The sequence below is a fragment of the Coptis chinensis genome, chromosome 2 (assembly GCF_015680905.1).
Source record: "Coptis chinensis isolate HL-2020 chromosome 2, ASM1568090v1, whole genome shotgun sequence".
Lineage (NCBI taxonomy): Eukaryota > Viridiplantae > Streptophyta > Magnoliopsida > Ranunculales > Ranunculaceae > Coptis > Coptis chinensis.
In genome coordinates, this window is record NC_141457.1 from 36,309,335 (window position 1) to 36,327,909 (window position 18,575).

Consider the following 18,575-nt stretch of genomic DNA (forward strand, 5'->3'; position numbering starts at 1 on the left):
ATTACTTATTCAATAATGACTTGTTCTTATTGTACTTGTTTTAGAAATGATAGTATAATAATTCAAGGCTAAAACCTCCATTAGAGGGGTTTCAGGAAGCTTTGATGATGACTTGATTTTTGTTAGCATAGATAGAGTTGTAATGTTCTATTCTACTTTAGAAAGTAATTAGTTCACCATGAGAATGAGTTTGATTACTTCACATGCTAGTTATTAGTTGGTAGAGATTACCATGAATAATTAGGGATTAGAAATATCCAACATTTACATGAAAACATAAAGATTAGGATTACAACGTATTCTATACTAGTTTATTAAGTCGAATTAAGGTGGAATCAAATTCCCCTAATTCCTCCTCATATTGTCAATTTAGTATTTCCGTAGTTTGATCTATATTATCTTGATTGTTGATTCACCATCGTAGTTAAATTCAATTTCATTACTCTCACGACTTTGTTAGCTTACACGAACTAGGAAACCTCACATCTAAACTAACTAGGAGTGGAACGAATTCTCTACTCCAAACATATTGCATTGATAACGAGAGTAGAAAACTTTGATACATCAGCAAGAAAATCATTTAGTTTTACTTACATTTCAGTTTAATTACTTATTTGTAAGTAAAACTATCGTTTTTACTTTTATCAGGCCAACTTGGGTTGACCGTGTTTTTTTGGGGGGGGGGGGGGCCTAATGTCCCATCTATGTGGGGGTGGGGGTAACACCAACTAACCTATATATATACTATGCCAATGCCATTTAAGGAAGTTAACCAAGTTGTCCTTGCATATCCTGTACATAGGCATAGTATAATATGTTTAGGGCTAGGTAAAGGTGGCCTTCAAAAATTATTTTAGAAAATTATAAAACTACAATGAATAGGATGGAAATGATACCATATGAAAAAGAGGGCACACATATAAATTTAACAATTAAGAACCTTCTAATAAAGTTCTCACATTACATACAATACCAATGCAATTGCTAAAGTGTTCACCATCTGGTTATGAGTTTACAACCTCACCACCCCGTTAAATTAGGGAAGTACTAGCAGCCAAGTAAGAGAAGAAAATTAATGGACAGTTGCCTTGGGCATAACGATCACCAAATTGCATCCACAAAACCTCTCTTTTGGGTTCTACAAGTACAAAGAGAACACAACTTGTATAACTCAATGAAATGGAAGCAAACCATCATTAATAGGAAATATATTATCCTAAGACACTTGCCGATGATATCTAAATTATGTTTGGTATGCTATTTGCTTTGTACCTTCCAAACAAGAACAATTAAGTCATAACACTGAGATTGCATATGATAGACCATGGGAAGAATAAATTAATTAATGATAATGTATGGGATACAACCATATATTCATATCCAGACAACACCTCTTGGAAAAAGATTAATTAATCTAATCAAATGTGCCACAACACTCCCTAGTAAAGTACTAGTGAACTCAAACCCAAATGAAACTAAATGACAGTTCTTAGGTGAACCACTTCAATTAGCATAAAACTCTACTCAAATTCAATAAAGAATAGGTAAACTAATTATTTTAAATAAACATAGACCTTACTGACATTTCTATTGCTCTTAGATCAAATTAACAACCCACCTAAATATATCCTATATCCATATATACTCCGATATCCAATAATCAAATAAACTTCTACCAAATCCAATATCCACGTGTCTATGTCGGACACATATTTCATGTAATTTACCTCAAATTTTGATATTTTGCCGTGTCCGACAATTCGTATTCGTGTCCGATATGGCGTATCAATGTAACCTACCTTAAAACCAAACTAGGAAAGAAAAAAATATCATGAAACAAGCTGAAATCTCCACAACTCGACTCAGACCAAGAAGCCCAACATTTTCCTTAAAAATTGTCATTGTAGCCTTAAAGCCCAAACACGGGGAACATTTGGTGATATATATAAGTGAATTAATAGATGTTATCCAAACACAGATCCATAATTACTTTCCGAAGTGTTCAATGCATAAGCCACTAAAGAATATAGGGCAGTACAAAATGAAACTAAAGTAAAACATTAAAAGGAGCAGCAGATGTTAAAATAAGACCAACATTCATGCATGCCGCCCTGTATAATCTTGACTCTTTAAGCTGGGGATAGAAGACAAGCATACAGATGATAACTGGACACACAAATCTCTAATCTTTCAGCTGGATACGAAATTAACTCAACAATTTAAATATTATAAGCAAAACAACCAACTTCAGTAGAGAAAAAACAACAAGATCAAAATGGGCAATAATGCTTTAATTCCTCAACCTAATAAATTTACAACCAAAATTAATTCAACTGAAACCAACAAGCATATAAAAGTATCTAACTTAGTATCATAGAGGAGAGTACCTAGCTTAGATACTTAACTATGGGTGTATCTTTATCAGGACATAAGCACAGATGAAACTTTTACCTTCTGTTCTGCAAGCCAACGTTTAAGTTTAAACTAACCAACTATATCAAAATTCTAAATGAAGTGAAAGACACCCACTTCACAAAAATGAAATGAAATGAAAATTCTAAAAAACTGACAAGTCTAACTTTCACAATAGTAGTGCAGTAAGTCGAACTTGGAAACTATTATAAACAAATTCATTCAACAAGAAATTATAAACACTAGAAAACGAAATCAAGATTTACAAACCCAAAAACCAAAATCGCGAAAAATAAAACTGATCTTCATAGAAACTAACACTAAATTATTGGAAAGATGGCACCTTTGTTTAAGAAGAATAATTTGAGATGAACAAACTACCTCCTTTAGTCCGCTTTCATTGAAATTTGAAAAAGATGAACGAAAAGGTGGTGAAAAAGATGAACGAAAGTGAAGAAGAGATCAGGTGGACTTTGAGGGGGAAGTGGTTTCTCTCAGTTGTGCTGAAAAAGTTTAAGTCGAGGAGAAATCGTAGAAATGGGTAGCTAACGCCTCATCTTGTCGCACACGCCAAACACGTGCCTTGGGATCTTTGTTAAACTGATGCCTCTTTGCCGTCACTTTATTTTCCACGAATTTCAAAAATAAACTAAACTATATTGTTTGACTTATTGTGATGCCAAACAACAATAATGACGGCAATTTGCCATCACAACTTTTATGACACCTATTTGGTGTCACAAATCTAGAAAGGCACCTGTCATAAAAAAGATGTTATGGTGTAGTGTTAGTAACTCACAGCTGGTTGTGTTCCAAGTTGATGGAGGGTATGAGGCCAAGGGCTAGCGAATGGCCAAATACCTGGAACTGGTAAGGGGTTTCCAAGGAAAGTTTGAGTGCATTCAGTTCTATCAGCTACCTTGATCTGAAAATCAACATGCAGATGCTTTGGCATATGTTGCCTCAATGCTGGGTAACAGTGAGTCACGTTCCATCCCTATAGATTTCCAGGATAATAATGTAGCAAGGCGTCTACTTACAAAGATACAAAGATTCACCCTCGTTGGAGACGATCTGTACAAAAAGTCCTTTTGGGACCTCATCTCAGATGTCTATCCCCACACCTCACTGAACAGGTTATACGAGAAGTTCATGAAGGAATCTGTGGCAACCATGCTGGGGGAAGAACACTAGCTCTCAAGATCCTAAGGTAAGGGTACTTTTGGCCTTATATGCAAAAGGATGCACATGTTTTTGCCCGCAAATGTGAAAAATGTGAACGATATGCTCCACTAATCCATGCTCCAGCAACAAAACTACACCCACTGCCCAGTCCATGGCCATTTGCACAGTGAGGAACTGACATCATAGGACCTCTACCACTTGCTCCTGGCAATGTCCGATTCCTACTAGTTACGACGGATTACTTCACCAAGTGGATAGAAGCAGTTCCCTTTGTCTTTATTCGAGAACATGACGTCAGAAAGTTCATTTGGAATAACATTGTCTGTAGGTTCGGCATACCCAAAGTTATCATCTCAGATAATGGGCAACAGTTCACTGAAGGATTGGTCGCTGAACTCTGTGGGGAGTTTCACATTACCTATCTGTTCTCAACTCCAAGGTACCCACAATGCAATGGCCAGGCTGAAGCCTCTAACAGGGTCATCTTGGATAACATGAAGCGTAAATTAGACGATGCGAAAGGTTTATGGGTTGAGGAACTGCCTAAGGTCCTATAGGCATACCAAACTACACCCAGACAGTCAACTGGTGAATCCCCATTTTCACTAACCTACGGAACTGAGGCTGTCATACCTCCAGAACTAGTGGCCCCCACTCAGAAGTCATATGTTGTGCACACTCTAGACAATGAGGAGTTGTTATGTAGAGAAATGGATCTCCTAGATGAAAATCGAGAAGGTGTCGCACTTCGCTTAGCTGCTAACCAGCATATTTTGAAGAGATCATACGACAAGAGAGTCTGAATTTGATCTTTCAAAACAGAAGATCTAGTTTTGCGAGAGATCCCAGAGCCCAACTACAAGCTTGGGCCCAATTGGGAAGAACCATACAACATCGACAAGGTTGGTCGAACTGGTTTTTATTATCTACGCACTGTTGATGGGGACGTTCTTGTCAAACCAGGGAACGCGCAACACCTTCGCAAGTACTATCCGTAAATTGCTATTCTATGCTTTTTTATACATTGTTTACTCCTCTCTGAATCATCAATAAAGTGCTTCATATTGCCATCAAATTTATTCCTTGCATTAGTTCTTTATTTATGATCCACAATGGACTAAGCCTTTAGGGAATTATCCTCTCACTATCTGTTCAAGAATATTGTATGCCAATTTGCTTTCGAACCAGTGATAATGAGTATGGGAAAGTTGAACTGTACGCCAGATCCTTTCCTACTCCCACACAACTAGAACTGTATGCCAGTTCTTTCAACCTGAGATTATCCGACCACACTAATTGTTCAGTAAACTGTATGCCAGTTTGACTTGGAGCAAGAGATAGTGTTTTTGAGAATCAGAACTGTGTGCTAGTTCCTACTACTCTCGAACATCAACATAGGGGTTGTTGGGAAGATCTGGGTTGGATCCAGATCCTAGCATACAAATCATAGGCCTGGAACTGTATCGGTATCCCCCACTGCTGTTTTGGCGATAACCTATTTATTTTTTAAATAAATAGGACCAATCATTATTAAACACAGTGTTGTGCTCAAGGCACCCAGTTATTAAACCATATGACTTTTGCGATCGAACTCCTAATTACACTTAACTTGAATGGCTTCTATAATATCCTGATCAGATTCTGGTCATGCCTCATCTTAATCTGTTTAGCATACTAGGGTCACCTATTGTTGTTCCAAATGAACTTTGGGGGCATCAGGGGTAGAATATACATAGTAACACATGTCATAAAGCATAAAGTGCTTCTAATGTATACATAAACTAGAAGAGCTACAAAGCTCAGTAAGAAAATAGTACGCATGCATAAAATAGAAGAGCTACAGAGCTCAGTAAGTAAATTGTATGTGAGCTACATAGCTCAATATTACAGATCTATATAATAATTGTTTTAAAAATGTTTTTGTGAATCATCAACTGAAAAGCTTATGAGGCAAGGGTAGAATCAAACTTTGGTTCACCATCAATGCTTGCTATTGCACCATTATCATGAACTCATGTTTCACTTTCAAGAATAGACTGTGTGGTTGGATTAGCTTGAACAGTTGAAGGCTGAACAGAACACTCACCTGAACTAGAACTGGTAGAAAAGGAAGTTGAATAGGAGGCATATAATCATCGGTGTCTTCTTCAGAGGATGAGGAGGCCTCAAGCATAAGTTCTTCCTAGATAGCTGAGATACTGGTGTATAGATCAAGAAACAAGATGAAAGGGTTGGTCACTCACCCCTGAGCATCCAACTGAGAGAACTACCTAGTAGTCTCAATAGCCTCCTCAAACTTAACTTTTCTGGCAGCATCGAACGAGTCTCGAGAAACATCAAGTACTCTTAGAGCAAAGTGAATGGCATTTTCAGCTGAACTTTTCTGCACCTCCTTCACCAGTCTTCTTATCAGAGCGAAGACGCTTCTCTTTTAGAGCCCTCTCATAGCCATCCATGACCTCATTTCCATGGGCAATGGGTTGCCCAAAGGTCTTCATCTCAGTGTTCCTATGGTTAAGTTCCCCTTGGACTTTGTCATGTTTTGCTTGTAGGGTAGTGAAGTGGGCACGCAGTTCCAAGAACTTCACTTTCTAAGTGGTAGCATCAGCAACTCCTTTTTGGGCTTTCTCTAGAGAGTTTCGAAGGTTGGAGATAGTGTCCCTCAAGTTCTTGAAGCCAGTATTAGATTTATTCTCTTTTGCCAAGAGCTGGTAAACTTGGAGCAACAGCTCTGCAGTTCTCTTCTCATCGGCCTCTTTTGCCCATATCAGCTCACCAGTAGCCATGACATCAGTGGATGAATAACAGGAGGCTGCAAAGATAGGTTCTTTCAAAGCCAAAAAGTTAACTGGAAAAGAATATAGGAAGTGTAGGAAACACAATGAGAGAAATCAAACACTGAACAAAGAAGAAAGTTTTACCTTGGCAAGGTGAATAGCATATTGACAAAAGGACAGGTCCAAGGTCTAAGCTATGTTGGCTTCAGCTTTGTCAACAGGAAGACGCGCATATTCCAGAACTCCAAGCGCGATATCAACATCCTTAACAGAGTGCTTGTTGGTAACAGGCAGTTCATCAGTTCGTCCCCAACGCCTCATCTCCACAATTGATAACCCGTAAAAAGATAGTCTTACTCACAAATAAAGCAAAGAACTCTAAACGAAAGTAAAACTATAAATTGTTGCTTATACTAGACTTATCAAAAATATTTGTTTTCTACTCTCGAATTTATTGATGTAGAGTTGGAATAGAAGATTCGTTCCACTCCTAGTCCTTTAGCATTAAAGTTTTCTACAATTGATGGTCTATCTAAAGTCAATGAGAGATTTATGAGGGAATTTATACTACGATATGAATTCAAATAACACGATATGAATAACGAAATGACAGAATGCTAATGTTTGAATCTAGAATAAGAATTAAAGGGAATTTGAATCCACCTTAACTCGACTTAATCAACTAACAAAGATTCATCGTGATCCAAATTGTAATGCTTCACATATCAAAATGGTAATTCTAATCCCTAATTATACATGACATCTCTACCAATTAAAAACTAGCATGTGAGGTCGTCCACCCATTCTCATGGCGAATCAACGACCTTCTAGAGTGGAATAAACTCTCACGATGATTCAAAGTTAACAAAGATCAAGCTTCATCAAGGCTTCTTCAACCCCTCTAATGGAGGTTTATCCTTCATTCATCAAGCTATCATTTCCCATTGAATTAACACTAGACATAATATAAAGATTTGAACTTTACTAATTTTTACTAAACAATACTTCAAATCAAATTAATAACTAAGAATTGAATAATAACAAGAATTGAAATTAGATCTACAAAATTAAATGACAAAATTGAAATGATCAAGAACTACTATTTTATTTATCTAATCAATGAAGAATAATCATTCAAATAACTAATCTAAAAACAATGTATGAAACTAATTAATTAACTAATTGAAATTCAAATCTAGATCTACAAGCTATTCTAATGTCTACTTTTTATTCTAAACTATCTAACTATCTCTTTCTTAAGAGCTAAGTCTTGTTTTATGTAAAGGAGGAGACCAGATCCACAATTTTGTGCAAGGGCTGAGGAGCCATATTTTGGGCCGGAAAATCGAGCCCAAAGCCTACTTTCTTCAGTCCACAGAGCCCGTTTCAGTTGGCTTTGATTTCAACAGACTTTTCGTCCACTTCTACTCCTCTGATTATGTCAGGGATTGGACCATTGGAAAGCTCTTTCTGAGCCGGTCGTTTTGACGTAAAGTAGGCCTAAATCCAAGGCCTGAGTCCAAAGATATGGTCTTCAGAAGTTCTGCTGACTTGTGCACTATTTCTGCCCGTGTTGACTTTTCTACTTTTGACCGGGCTTCATAAAGGCCTTGTCTGCTTGAATCTTGGCTTTTATCACAGAACTTCTTAGCAACCAACCCTTTGCTCTTTTATATCGCCAAACTGGCACATTTCTACACATAATTGAGTTCCATGCCTGAAATACATAAAAGCATGTAATTAGCATTAACTCTTATTTATTACTCGCATAATTGGTCTAAAAGTAGTATTATTAACGGGTTAAAACTACAGTTTTGGGCTCTTATCAAACCACCCCCAAACAGCATTTTGCTTGTCCTCAAACAAATATGAGAAATTAGAATAAGTGACCAAAAATGGAGTTCTAACTAATCTCGTTTCGCCGAGTGCGATTGTATTGACCATATGCAACAAGGCCTTAAACCACTAGAAATTCCCTAGTGGATGAGTTATAGCCTCGTGAGAGTTTTCTAGTGAAGGTACTCACAAACTTCATCTATACTACAATGACTCAGAAATAACTATTGTTTCCTTATTTATGTCTCAATTATCTATACATCTCGCTAGTAATGAATACAGAATAATCAAGTCAAAACCTAAGCTAATATATACATAATAATCTACCATCTACGAATAAACATATATACAATGAATAATACTATGAGATGAACTAGCAGGTCCGTTTATGAAAACTCGGAATAGCGTCCTTAAGTAAGTCCTCACATAAATGTCAAGACAAAGACAATTCTGATTTTTCCTCTCAAGTTTCGCTACTCTAGTGTGCAGTAGGCACACTTTACCTTACAAACTCAATGACACACAAGGAAGCCGGAGTCGATCAAACACATCTGCTACTTACTATCACACTAACCTATTCCTAATTGAGCTAGAGGTCTTTATTAGGTGTTGCGGGGATTAGGAGATGGTTTAAGAAGGAAGGAAATGGATAATCATAGAGAACAAGCCTGAGATAATAGAGTCTTCATATTATGTAACTAGAGAAAACCTTATTCTTTACTTTTTCTTCTACACTTTGTTTCCATCCTTAGCCATATTTTTTTTCTTTTTCTTTGGCTTTTGACTCCTTGATTCTATTTTTGGAGTTCTAACTCTTTATTTCCTTTTCTTTTCTTTTATTTTTATTTGGATGGAAACTTACTTTTCTCTTCTGAAGCGACTAACGAATTCTTGATTTCAAAGGTTTTTCTCTTTTCTATTCTTCATCTCTATTCTCAGACTTATTCAAAGATTTGGGTAGGTTGAATTTTTTTTTTTTTAATTTTTTAATTTTGTTTTGTTTTGTAACAGGGTAAATGATTTGTGGTTTATGAAAGGCTAAAGAAAGGCTCAGAGGGGATACTAATGGAAAATAATTCATAGGTTTGAATTTCTGGCTACATTGATCCAAAGAGGGCCTAAATTCTCGCTTAGGATATGGTATAGTAATCAAGCAAGTGGACGTGTTATTTCTCTATCCGGATTTTACTTCTCCCTTGTGTCATTTCTCAAATGTTCACTCATATAAGGCTTTAGGCTATATTCTCACAGGATTTGTAGAATAAGTACTCTAGCCTAGATTTCAGAAACTTACTGCCAACAATCATAGATACTCATGTAACATATTTATAGATATATGCAAGGATTATTCCCTACATATTAACCTAAGTTTCTAAAAACTATTCTAATGCAAAAGCTACGTGAGACTTCTAGATTATTGAGAGCATAGAGAAAGAAAACAATACAAATATTTCTAAGTGTATAACATACTTTTTATTTATATTTTTTAAAAAATTTTGATTTTTTTTTAGCTATAAAACAAGTGCATATTATACATATCTATATCCTAACAGATGCCTTAATTACACGTGTTTCTATGCCCCCCCCCCCCCCAAATAAGAAGCATGCTTTGTCCTCAAAGTATTTTAAATAAAGAGGCTAGAAAAATACCATTGAAACTGCGTGAAATTCCAGAACATCTGCAAAACAAGGTTATAACATACTAATATAGAAAAGAAAACTGACACAACTCTATAAGAGTTCCACCAGTAAAAGGGTTAATGAGAAATAAATTTGCTTGGGACATAAACAGATACTAACTGAAACTAACACTTACCTGCACTCCCGTTTAAACATTGTCTTCCTCATTTCCCTCTTCAAAGAGATGAGGTTCCTTCGCATCCTGCCATGCCATGATAACTTGCCAAGCCTGCCGCCGTGTGTCGTCAACTTGTGCTAACCTGTCTAGTGTTACTATATCTGATGGGGTGTAAGGAGCAACCAAATGAGGTTGCACCTGCCATCCTAGCCAAGTCATTACTCGAAATAAGCGAACCACCCAATTGGTAGGTCTCTGGACTTCAACCCTTTTCCAATCCGTGTACTGGGTACATAATTCTGGTAGACAACTGAGCATGATGCGGCAAACCAAAATAGGCATAAGAAGATACTTATGTCGCATGCTTTGGGCTCTCTTAAGACTAGACTCTAATACCCGGGGAATGTCATATCGGTGACGTCCCTCAGCTAAAGCAAGAAAAACGTCACCAGTGGTACTATTTGCAGAAGTAAACTGCCACTCCCCTAGAATATTCATCAGGATGAATAACATGGTGGTTCCGACATTTAGGGACAGGCTACCAAGGGCTATGTTGTAACGCCCTTGGTCCATTATACGAAATACCCCTCCCCTATAATACTCATGGAAATATGTATAGTCATAGAGATATGAATTATCGGTCATATATCCCCACGTGTGAATAGGATCAGGTATTGGTATTCCTAAAACTAATGCTACCACATACTTATTGAATTCTAGGCGTGTGTCATCAACCATGACGGAGAATTCTTGTTCTCCATCCTGGTTACAATAGAACTTAACATTATTATAGAAAAATTCAGTAAGCTTAGGTGAATACGAGTCGTCTTCACTTACCAGAAGATGCCTCCATCCGAACTGCATGATCCTCTTGCGGAACCAATGTCCATAAGACTCACTCCCCAACAAGTGTTCGAAAGACTGCTCCGGTATTACTATAGGAGAAGTCATCACAAAACTACTCTCTAGAACAGCTGCAACTATCATGGAACAACCTTCGAAAAACTGGAAATTTTTGGTGCCCACAGGGGTTAGGGCGCAGGTGCGCTCAAGGTATTTCTGGGATGGGCGCGGGTGCACTTTGTTGAATTTTGAATTCCAGGCACTTGGGCGCAGGGTGAGCTCACTTTTAGCCTGGGATGGGAGCGGGGTGCGCTCACTTTTAGCCTGGGATGGGAGCGGGGTGCGCTCCGGATTAAAATTGGAATTCCAGTATTTTGGGCGCAGGTGGCGCTCAAGTTTAGGCTGTAGAGGGCGCAGGTTGTGCTCAGGGTAGAATTTCTCTGACAGTGTTGAGGGCACAGGTGGTGCTCCATTGGGAAGCAGTGCTTCGGGGGCTGTTAGGCCGAAGTGCGAAGGAAAAATAAGGTAAAATGGGAATGAAACGTGAGAGATGAATGTGAGATGTAGTTAGGGTTGTGAGTGTAGAATGAATGCAGTTTTTATAGGTTTTAAATTGCCAAACCGAATCGGAAATTTGCCAAAAAGCTTTAAGGCAATTTCTAGAAATAATAAAATTTCCAAAACCGAAAACGGAAACAACTCATATTCTTGATTCTAAAACAACCCTAATATCTTTTAGGTATAATTTAGGATAGAGACTACCTAACTCATCGAGATTTCATCCTAACACAATATCTATTTATAGCGATGCTCATATCGGCAATATTCTCAACCCTTACTCCAAAACAACTTCTTAAAATAGATGATCATATAACGAATTATGCTAGGCTAAATAATACCACCCCCAAACAATTCGGGAAGGTGGGATTAATGATAAAAACAAAGCATAATTCGAAATTAACCAACTTATATTAAAATTGAATACAAATAACATACGACAACCAAATTCAAAGTTAATTACTGAACTAATCGTTTTACATCCGTACTAAATAAAAACAAATACAATAAAACAAATCAACTCATTAGATCCCTAAACCACTCGCTACTAGTAGTGGAATGCGCTCGAGAAGCAGATGGCCCTTGGGCTTCTTATGTGCCAGAGCCATCCGTCTTGCAGCGACGACGCTCATGCCTCACAGACTGCTCCTCCGAAGAAGAACCCCCTTGGGGTGGGAAGCGTGCAAGCATGTCATCTCATAACTGGCGCTGAGCTTCCATCTCGGCCCTCGTCTGTTCCCACCGCTCATCCTCGCGCTAGGCACGAGTCTCGAAGTTATGATGCATGGTAGCCTGCCGAGTTCGGAGGTCTTCACAAATAGTATTGACAGAACGCATGCCACGGTGAATCACAGCCATGCATTCTGCATCTGACCTACACCTGTCCAAGGCATCGGCATCAAAACATGCCGTGTCATCCTCATCCTCCGAGTCAGTCTCCTCGACTACCCTCTCTCCAGGCAAAACCTCCAAACTCTCTGAATACACTCTGTATAAATATGATGATTTCGGTGCTCCTTCAGGCAAATCATATAAGACCTCAGAGTCGCTCTCAAGGTTATCATGATCTTCGTTATCAAAATAGGGAGAGGTGCAATACTCTTTCCAACTCCCATAATCATGTTACGTAAAAACTCCAAAATACAGAACTCATACTTCTGCTCGTGGAGTATCCGTAGAATGTGAAGGCAGTTCAGACCGATATCGCTAACTTTCTCCTTCCCTATGACATTCCAACCAATCCACTGAGCTACAGCCAGCTGGTTGGTTCGGAGAGAAAACTGGCGAACACAATGCGAGCTCGCATTGTAGTTCCCTTCCGCAACAGTTGCGTTCATCAAAGGTTCTACAGCAGTAAACTGGGAATCCTGTAATGTGGCATCGAGATGGTGTCTAGGCGGAATGCATAAAATCTCAGCCAACAACCCAGTAGTAACCTTTCTCCTCCTCCTAGCCACCTTAACAAAAATTCGATTCTCATTCAACTCCCTCGTCCTATAAAACTCTCGGACCAAATCTTCGTGGTAAAAATCGTCTGTTGAGTACCACAAACCACTCCAGTCTCTCCTAACCATCTCGTCACCATAAAACGGCGCGAAGTGGTCGGCAGTAAAAGCGTGTTCCGGCAATATCCGACGTCTTTGAGCCATTGGAGTTTTTATAAGATGTGTGGATTTGAATAAGGTAGGGGGACTTGTTTTGAAATACCCTAACTAAAAATAATGGCAGGAGGCGCGGTGGTGGTGGTGGCAGTCTAAATTTTTGAATTTTTGGTGGTTTTTTATTGTTTAAGTTGGTGGAGGTGGTGGTGGTTGTAGTTAGGAGAAGATTTGGGGTGGGTTTTAACTTTTGGCGTGGGTGTATTTAGGTTTCTTTTTTTTTATTTTTTTATTTAGGTTAGGTTTTTGAAGCTTTGTTGTTTGGTAATGGCGGTTTGGAGAATGAAACACGACTATTGGTGGAAGAAGGAGATGCACGTGGGCTGCACATGCGCGCGAGGTTGGGCCCAAGCCCACTTGATTTTTCGATTTTGTTTTTCGATATTTCACACAACTTCAAACTTAAATTGCCGCTTCGTTACCGGGCCGATTTTTGCGAATGAGGTATGGAAATGATCAGGAGAGAATTTCAAATCCAATAATCCATAAAATGCTCTAGTCTGACCATTGGTGATATGTAAGAAGATAGAAAATGCCTCAAAGTGTGTGCATGATGTAAGTTATGAGAACGAATGAAATCTAATTTCATAGATAATGTCAACCCGGATCGGAATACGATTAAATGGCCTAAACAACACAAATGGACAGTTAAACAATCCATGATGGAAACCGAACACCCGACCCCAAAACAAATTTTTGACAACAGAGTTTAGAAAATTTGTTTTTTTTTTAAAAGTGGGTCTTTTAAAGTCAGATTCCCGAGACTTCTTAACTTACTATGTTTGTGATTTTAACAATTTTTTAATTTTTATGAATAAAATTTAATATAAGAAAAACAAGAAGGCAATAAAAGCATAATTCACACCATAGAGGGACATGACTCAAAAACCGAGAAAACATGCAAGAGTGGAGAAGGTGAATTATGTTAACCGTGGACTTAGGATTTGGTACTTACAGCCATACACTCCATAAGGAGGGCCTGGTTACCTGAATGGTGCACTTACTAATATATGAAAATTAAAGGAAGTACACCAATGAAAAAGGTCAGTCCTCGTAGACAGGGTCCTGTAAAAAGACTTCCTCTACATCAGGGGATAATAGCTCATGAAAATGTTTCAACCATTGGCCATTAACTTGAAAGGTACTGTTCTTTTTGGGATTTACCGAGCTGATTGCCCCGTAAGGGGTGACTTCAGTAACCAGAAAAGGACCAGACCAACTGGTTTTTAATTTCCCTGGAAAAATATGTAGACGGGAATTGTACAGTAACCTACCACAAACGCTTTGCGCAAGATTTACTTATCATGAACACGTTTCATGTTAGCTTTATAATCCTTTGCGAGATCATAATAGTCGCTACGGATTTCTTCAAGCTCATTCAATTACAACTTGTGCTTGACACCCGCCTCATCAAAATTGAAGTTAAGGCTTTTTATAGCCCACATAGCACGGTGCTCCAATTCAACGGGCAAATGACATTGTTTCCCAAATACAAAGTCTAAAGGGAGACATACCTATAGGAGTTTTGAAAGCAGTCCTATACGTCCATAAGGCATCAGATAGACGCTTCAACCAGTCTTTCCTATCAGGATTTACAGTTGTTTCTAAGATCTTTTTGATTTCCCTATTAGAAACTTCTACTTGTCCGCTAGTTTGTGGATGATACGGGGTTGCTACCTTATGTGTAACTCCATACTTCTTTACTAGTGATGCAAGAACTCTGTTGCAAAAATGTGTTTCTCCATCACTAATGATGGCCTTGGGAATGCCAAATCGACAGAAAATATACTCTTTTACGAAAAACACAAATGTCTTATGGTCATTGCTACGGCAAGCCATGGCCTCTATCCATTTAGATACGTAGTCCACGGCAACTAGAATATAAATGAAACCATTAGAAACTGGAAATAGACCCATGAAATTAATGCCCCATACATCAAAAATTTCTACCACCATGATTGGATTCAATGGCATCATATTACGCTTCGTGATTCGCCCAAGTTCTTGGCAACAAATGCATGCATTGCAATGCACTTGGGCATCTTTAAAGAGAGTAGGCCAATAAAACCCACATTGTAGAATTTTAGTAGTTGTTTTCATACCACTGAAATGGCCACCACACTCTTTTTCATGGCAGAATGAGAGTACCTCATTATATTTCCACTGGGGAATACAACGACGAATAATCTGATCCACATAATACTTAAAAAGGTAGGGCTCATCCCAGTAGTATAGCTTAACTCTGGCCAAAAACTTCTTACGTTCATTTCTTGACCAGTCATAAGGAATAACTTAAAACGCTAAATAATTCACAATGTCAGCATACCATGGGGCAGAAAATATAGCATACAAATGCTCATCCGGAAAAGAGTCTGATATGGAGTCAGAATCACTTTCATCGTCGTTTGTAAGTCTAGATAAGTGGTCGGCAACTACATTTTCGACCCCTCATTTGTCCTTTATTTCTAATGTGAATTCTTGCAGGAGAAGAATCCATCGGATCAATCTCTGCTTAGCATCCTTCTTAGCGAGAAGGTACCTAAGGGCTGCATGGTTTGTGTAAACTAGAGGCTTAGAACCAACCAAATAAGGATGAAACTTATTTACGACAACTAAGAATTTTTTTTCAGTAGTTGTATAATTCCTTTGAGCATCGTTTAGATTTTTACTAGCATAATAAATAACAGTGGATTTATTATCTAGTTTCTATCCCAAGACAACACCAACTGCATAATCACTAGCATCACACATGAGTTCAAAAGGTTTTGACCAATCGGGAGGCTGTATAACGGGTGCGAAAGTTAAGGCGGCTTTCAAAGTTTCAAAAGCCTGTTTACAGTTAAAATTAAAATCAAAGATGGCCTCCTTTAAAAGTAGATTAGTTAAGGGTCTAGCTATTTTTGAAAAATCTTTGATAAAACGCTTATAAAAACCTGCATGGCCTAGAAAGGCTCTAATATCATAGACAATCTGTGGTATAGGTAAAGCTGCTATCTTATCTAGTTTGGCCTTATCTACTTCGATGCCATCACTAGATACGATGTGACCTAGTACTATGCCTTTTTTCACCATGAAGTGACATTTTTCCCAATTTAAAACGAGACTCTTCTCTTCACATCGTGTTAAAACTTTTGACAAGTTAAACAGGCATTCAGTGAAAGAGTCTCCATAGATAGAAAAATCAATCATGAACACTTCCTTGAAACATCTTACCATGTCACTAAATATATGAATCATACACCACTAGAAGGTACCAGAAGCATTACAAAGGCCAAAAGGCATTCGTTTATAGGCGTATGTTCCGAAAGGACATGTGAAGATAGTATTTTCTTGGTCATCAATATTAATAATAATTTGGAAATAGCCAGAGTAGCCATCCAAAAAATAATAAAAAGCATGGCCAGCTAGACGTTCAAGTATTTGATCTATAAAAGGTCAAGGAAAATGATCCTTTCGTGTCATGGCATTTAACCGTCTGTAATCAATACAGATCCTCCATTTCATAGGGCCATGCATGGCAACATATTCACCCTTGGCATTACGTACCATGGTAATCCCTGATTTCTTTTGAACTACATGGATGGGACTTACCCATTCGCTATCAGAGATTGGGTATATGATACCCGCATCAAGTAACCGTAAGACTTCTTCCCTAACCACTTCTTTCATGGTAGGGTTTAAATGACGCTGAGGTTCGCGAGAAGTCTTTGCGTTATCCTCTAAATGGATACGATGAGTGCACATATTAGGGTTAATTCCCTTAATGTCAGCTAGGGACCAACCAATCGCAGAACGATGTTCCCTAATCACCCTGATCAACCATGTCTCTTCCTCCTTTGATAACAGAGAAGATATAATTACCAGATGATTACCATCCGGATAAAGTTAAATTTACTTTAACTCAGGAGGAAGAGGTCTAAGCTCCGGGGTGGGAAGAATATCGATAAATAATTCTAGAGGGTCCTCATCTTGAGTAATGAATACTTGCTTACGCAGTAGGTCTTCAAACTCTGTATAAGGAGCAACCGAAGGGTGTACAATTTGTCTAGACTCGAAGATGGTGTCGACTTCCTCTATGTAGGAGTCATCGACAAAATATGGACTTCCAAAAGAAAGGAATTTATGCATATGGTTTTCTGAAAATGTGTTATTAAAGTAATCTTGAGCAAAGCTCTCAATCATGCTAACCTCTCCATCTATTGACGAATCTTATAACAATATCATTAGTTTAAAAACATTTACCTCAACCGAAAGATGGCCAAAAGACAAGGACATCGACCCATCATGGCAGTTTATAAGCGCGTTGGCAGTCGCCAAGAAAGGACGCCCTAAAATGATCGGAACAGAGTCATTAACGACTTCTGTATCGAAGATAACAAAATCAGCAGGATAGTAGAAATCCTGGACCTTAACAAGCACATTTTCAACCACAGCCTTAGGGTACTTAATTGATCGATCCGCTAATTGCAACGTCATTTTAGTGGGTTGCATCTCTTGTAGACCAATTTGTTTCTATAGATAATATGGGAGTAAGTTAACACTCGCCCCTAGGTCTAGTAAAGCGGTTGTCGTGTGGGAATCTCCTAAGGTGCATTGTACATTAGGACGACCAGGGTCCTTGTACTTAACGATTCCATTGTGTTCCGTTAAAGTTGGAAATTGTTCAGTTAAAAAGGCGTATTTAGGAATATTTGTCTTACTCCTAGTAGTGCACAACACTTTAGGAAACTTAGCATGGTGAGGTAATTTTTTTATCGCTTCAAGAAAAGGAAGGTTTATCGTTAGATTTTTTAAAACTTCCCTAATCTCATCTAAATTCGTATCCTTAGTTAATATTGCTAATCTCTGGGGAAACGGTGGTTTCTCTCTATATTTAGCGTAATGATCAACATTAGGTTGTGGTTTAACTGGTACCTCTATAGGAGTAGGCTCTTCAGTTTCTATTACGGTATCTAGTACAATCTGCGGTGTAGGGACAACTGGTGGGGTATAGGCATAGTTACTTTGTTATCAACCACTTTCCCAGAACGGAGAGTGGAGATGGCATTTAGCTCACCTACATTTTCATTTTCCGTACTAGTATTACCATTTACCTCAAAGGCTGTGTTTGGTGTCTTCGGATTAGGTATCACTTGTCCTGGAAACACACCTTTGGGTTGTACTTTCTCTTGAGCTAGCTGCTGTAAGGAAAGTTGGATGGCTTATAAAATCTGTTACCGATATTGCAGAAAGGTATCGAAACGATCCAGTTGTGGAAGAGTGTTAGCTTTAGATTGTGTGATAGGAACTATGTCACATTTATTATTAATGGGTGGATTTTGGTAGTTATTATTTACCAAAACGATACCTCTATTAGCATTATAATTATTATTGTTATAATTATTATAATTATTCTGACCTTGTGCTTGACCTTGTCGTGGTTGCGCTTGGTTGTTATAATTATAATTACCCTGTCCTTGTCCTTGTCGTGGTTGAGCTTGGTTATAATTGTTTGCTTGCCTAACATTT